This window comes from Ambystoma mexicanum, chromosome 6p (assembly GCF_040938575.1).
Source record: "Ambystoma mexicanum isolate Mex_15411 chromosome 6p, UKY_AmexF1_1, whole genome shotgun sequence".
In the NCBI taxonomy this organism is placed as follows: Eukaryota; Metazoa; Chordata; class Amphibia; order Caudata; family Ambystomatidae; genus Ambystoma; species Ambystoma mexicanum.
In genome coordinates this window covers 337694466-337699742 of record NC_090935.1, presented here as the reverse complement: position 1 = coordinate 337699742, position 5277 = coordinate 337694466, and the positions used below count along the sequence as shown (strand labels likewise).

The following is a 5277-nucleotide window of genomic DNA, read 5'->3' as shown; positions in this document are numbered from 1 at the left end:
GAAGAAGGAAGAACCACCTCGCGGTGGCAGCATAGCCCAACGGAGAAGAGCAGGACCACGGCTGGCGAAAGTTCAGCAGTGGCGGACCCGAAGGCCGGAGCTGCGTGCGGAAGAAAGAAGACCGCCACAACAGACATCGTCGGGAACCAGGCTGCGGAGGCAGTGAATGACGCGGGAGAAGCAGGCAACCAGGAAGCTACGCGGGCAGCAGGCACCGGATCGTGGATTTTGTTTCAGGTTTCGATTGCTGCAGTTCCTGACTGACGAGGATGGTTTTCAGTGGCGGAAATGCGGTGCAGTCCATGACCAGGAAGAGGGTTTTTTCCAGTTGGGCTGAACAGGGAGGCCGTGCAGTGTTTCCGACCGAGAAGAAGAAGTTTTCCAGTTGTGGCGCGGGTTCCAGCGAGGGGGAACTTCGCAGCAGCCATGAAAGGGCGGTCGGTAAGGAGCCGGTACAGCAGTTGGAGCATGCGCTGGGAATGCTTTGGGGCTTCGGGACAGGGAAAACAGGCTGCAGCGAGATACTGGCAGCAGTGATCGGGTGCTTCACAAGTTGTCGCATCGGCCGAGTGGCCAGAAAAAGAATAGTGTTCCGCGAGCGACGGCCTGGCTTGTGGCGAGCCACCAGCACCAATTACCCAAGAACCAGCCAGGGCCGAGTTCGGCGCAGCCCTCCCGGCCGCAGCACATTGCCCGCCACCGTCAGCAGAGGAATCTCAGGAGGAGAAATACCGCAGGCCCCACAATTTGAACAGCGCGCCTGACGTAGAGGACAAACAGAAGGGACGGACATCGTCCCAACCCCTCCAGCCTTGCCACAGTTTGTTCATTGCAGTAAAGACGGTGTGCAGGAAAAAGGCACACGGACAACCCGCAGCGTCCACCGGAGGCAAGGGCAGGCAAAGCAGACCCACCAGTCCGTTTTACCCTCAGCTTCGCACGGAGGTAGCAGCTGGCAAGGATCGAATGCTGCCACGAGAACGTAAAACAGGCCAGTCACGGAATTGACAGCACAGTGTGCGTTCAGTGCACACATTGGAAGCAGGACGACACGGAGCAGACCAGGAGCATGGGGGGTGGGGGGGGGCCAGCGTCAGGTCAGTTCACAGCTCCGAGTGGGAGCCAACTAACAATGCCCCAGGCCCCGTGCAGTACAAAGTACGGCACGATGGAGGGCCTGGGGGGTAGGGGGGTTTTAAGAATGGTGTCGCACGTGGCGCAACGAGATGCATACAGTTGATGACACAGTTGCTGTGATGGCATGCCCCTCTTGCGGCCACGGCAGTTTATGACCGCAATGCAGGTAATTTGATGGAAATGTTGCTTGGATGGCAGGCCCCCCTTTTGCAACCACGGCACCATGGGCGCACCAGTGGCTAGCAATTGTTTAAAACTGTTGTGGGAAAGGGGCTCCTGGAGTGCTTAGGAGTAAGGATGGGAGTGGTAGCGCCCTCTGGCCGTAAGTGGGAGTCAAGGGGTTATTGGTAGCCATGCGCATGTAGTAAAATAAGGAAAGTTACCGAAAGGAGGTAAATATTAGAGACCGAGTTGATGAGGCGGCCCCTGTTTTCCCTGTGGGTGCATGGGGACTTCTCTCCTTTCTGTGCCGAGGGCGATATCACGGGCCGCATCAGGCACGGTGGATCCGACAATCAGTATGGGGTTTGCTGGGGAAGCCCGCATTTAGAAGATCAAGCTGGTTAGGGCAGCGTCCACCCAGGAGACAATTAAGCACCTGAAGAAAGGAAAGGCACGCCGAGAAGATTAGCATGGCCCCTGCGCAAGGATGACACACAAATTCGTGAAGCGTTCCATATTTTAAAAGCACCCGTGGCACAATCAGTAAATACAGTCAGCAGTAGACACACACAAGTGCCAAATCACAATTATTATCGCATGGGCCAAAAAGGCAGAAAAAGACCATGGGGCCAAATGGGTGTTGGATGTGATGCAAAAGGAAGAAAGGGCTAGGACAATGTCGCCCCGGCTGCTAGAGGATTCCACGGACAGCGACGAGGAAGCCGCGATACCCCAAGGACAGAAGAGGGCAAGAGAAGTGGCGGAAGAGTCGCAGAAGCCAGAGTAGAGGAGGCCAGGAAAAAATGGTGAAAAGGTTAAAGGCATGCAGCACGGCTCAGGGTAAGTCGCCCAGAACCGGGGAGCATGGAGCACAATGGGTGCTTGATGTAATGAATAAGGATGAAAAGGCAAGGGCAAGGTCGCCTTTGCTGCTAGAGGAGGCCAGCTGCAGCGAAGAGGAATACCACAAGGCCAAAGGAGGTCGAGAGAAGACCCAAGAGGGGCACAGGAGCAGCCGGAGGCACCGTAGAGGAGGCAAAGGAAAGATACGGTGAAAAGGGATAACAGAGCTGGGGAAAAAATGCTAAAAAGGTGAAAGGCATGCAGCACGGCTCAGGGTAAGTCGCCCAGAGCCTTGGAGCATGGAGCACAATGGGTGCTGGATATAATGAAGAAGGATGAAAAGGCAAGGGCAAGGTCGCCTTTGCTGCTAAGGGAGTCCAGCAGCAGCAAGGAGGAATACCACAAGGCCAAAGGAGGCCGAGAGAAGACCCAAGAGGGGCACAGGAGCAGCCGGAGGCGCCGTTGAGGAGGCAAAGGAAAGGTACGGTGAAAAGAGAGAACAGAGTTGGGGGAAAATTTGTAAAAAGGTTAAAAGCATGCAGCACGGCTCAGGGTAAGTCGCCCGGAACCCGTGGAGGGAAGGTTAAGAAGCAAGAGGCAAGGGGTAACGTCTTCAGAGACGAAAAGTAGCAAAGGTAAAGAGGGGGGCCATTTAAAGGCATGAGTGGATAGGAAGGGAGTAGTGAGCAATAACGAACAGAAAAGGGGGACCTGGACCAGTGGGCAACGGGTTTCCCATACGACAGAGGGTGGCACAAGGAAGTACGCCAGGGTCGAGTTACCAGGGAACGGGTGTTACCTGACCAGTCTACCTGACTGTAAGGTAGAGGACATGTAGGAGGATGAGAAGGGATCATTAAAAGGGCACCAGTAGCAAGGACCCCTGTTATAAGGGGAGGGCGGATTTCCAAAGATGGTACATTGCTATGTTGCAGTAATACACAGATGACGGGGTGTCACTTGTAACATACCAACAGAAAGTCTTAAAGGCGACAAAGCATTTGGGCATGATGGGAAAATAATGATAGAAGCAAAGACAGGTACAAACATCAGGACATGATAATAACGACAAGGAATCATTTGAGGTCAGGGGAACAGAACCGGTGGGGCAGTCAATAGGGGAAACAAAGAGGACGGCAGAGTAGCAAAGTAACAGACCACCAACGGTGCAAAATGGGTGGCAGGGGAGATAGCGTGAAAAGCATAGCTGGGAGCATGGAGCACAAGAGGAAGGGCAGGAAAGGGGAAATGCCAAAGTGTCCATTAAGCTTACACGAATAAAGCATCGGGAAAAGGAGAATATGGCCGCGTAGAGGGCAGGAAAATAACACCCACACCGGGAAAAGGCATGGGTTCCACGAATAAAGCTCCAGAAATAATTAAGAGGTTAGCCAATAAGGCTGACTGGAAAAAGGAAAAAGATGGCCACATGTATGGCAGGAAAATAACGCCCATACTGGGAAAGGAATGGGTTCCCCGGAGAAACATCGGAAATAATGAAAAGGTCAGCCACAAGGCCGACTGGAAAAGGAAAATTTAGCCACGGGTTGGCAGGAAAATAACGCCCATACCGGGAAAGGAATGGGTTCCCCGGAGAAACATCGGAAATAATGAAAAGGTCAGCCACAAGGCCGACTGGAAAAGGAAAATTTGGCCACGGGCTGGCAGGAAAATAACGCCCATACCGGGAAAGGAATGGGTTCCCCGGAGAAACATCGGAAATAATGAAAAGGTCAGCCACAAGGCCGACTGGAAAAGGAAAATTTGGCCACGGGTTGGCAGGAAAATAACGCCCATACCGGGAAAGGAATGGGTTCCCCGGAGAAACATCGGAAATAATGAAAAGGTCAGCCACAAGGCCGACTGGAAAAGGAAAATATGGCCACGGGTTGGCAGGAAAATAACGCCCATACCGGAAAAGGCATGGGTTCCACGAATGAGCACAGGAAATAAGGAACGGGTTAGCCATAGGTTTGGCTGGAAAAGGTGAATATGGGCAGGTGTATGGCAAGAAATTAACACCCACACCCGAAAAGGCATGGGTGCCACGGGAGGAGAAGCGGAAATAGCAACAAAGAGGTCCGAGAAATAGGTAAAACCAAAGGAACCAGGGCGAGCCAAGGAGAATCAGGACAGGAACGTACAAAACGGGTAAGCAGTACAAAAAGCAGGTAAAGGGGTGATAGCGGAAACAGGACAAGACGTAGGTAAAATGTCAATGGCCAACAGGGGCGATTGCTGTTAAAAAAGCGTTGGCCCAGGGTAAAAGGAAAAGATGGGCAGCAGCACATTTGTCTGCGGCCGCATATACCACAAAGGTGGCCGGGGTGACGGACCCAACAGATAGCACACGGATAAGGAATGCAATGAGGGGCTGGGCAAGATCACTGTTTTGGGGGGACCTGAGCGGTTTAGACAAGGAACCCCTCAGGTGTGGCGGCACGTGTCCAGGAAAGGATGCCACAGGACATCGAAAGGGAGGCTAAAGGAAGGGGGGCATCCCAACCCCTGGACACGAGGTGCCCAAAAAAGTGTTAATTACTGTACAGCTGTCATAACCAGTGTACAGTGCCATTTGTTTGTATATAATAAAGGCCTACGGCCATTTTAATTTTTCCACGCAAACAGAGCTGTCGCGTTATCATTCATGGGGCAGGGCACAGTATAACAGGGTAAAGAGCAGGGGGGGAACCCACACTACTCAGCCTATGCCCCAGGCCCCGTTCTGCACGAAGTGCGGCACGATGGAGGGCCTGGGGGGTTAGGCGCAGGGTGGGGGGATCCCAACAGGCGGGAAAAGAAAAAGGGAGGGGCAGCCAGAGCGGCGCCCCCACCCGCGGCGGGACCCAAAGGAACACAAGTAGACAGAAGCAAGGTGGGAAAAGTAACAGGGGGGTGGGAGGACAGGAAGGAGCACCGGCGGCATAAAATCAGCACAACAAAAGGTGGAAGGGGTACAAATACCCCAGAGAAGCAGGAACAAGACACAACCAGGTTAGGAGCTCACCTCACTCGGGTAAGCTCCCAGGGCCTGGTTAAGGCGGTAAAGGATTCGTTTTCCACCCAACCCGCCCTACAAGAAAGGAAAGAGGAAAACCGGAACAGGAACGCCGAGTACTCTTTCACGGTACACGG

General features: G+C 53.5%; 1 pseudogene; it reads left to right on the top strand.

Moving 5' to 3' along the window:
• The first annotated feature begins 1755 nt into the window (after nt 1–1755).
• Nucleotides 1756–1821, top strand: LOC138512382 (U6 spliceosomal RNA; annotated as a pseudogene).
• Nucleotides 1822–5277: the final 3456 nt, after the last annotated feature.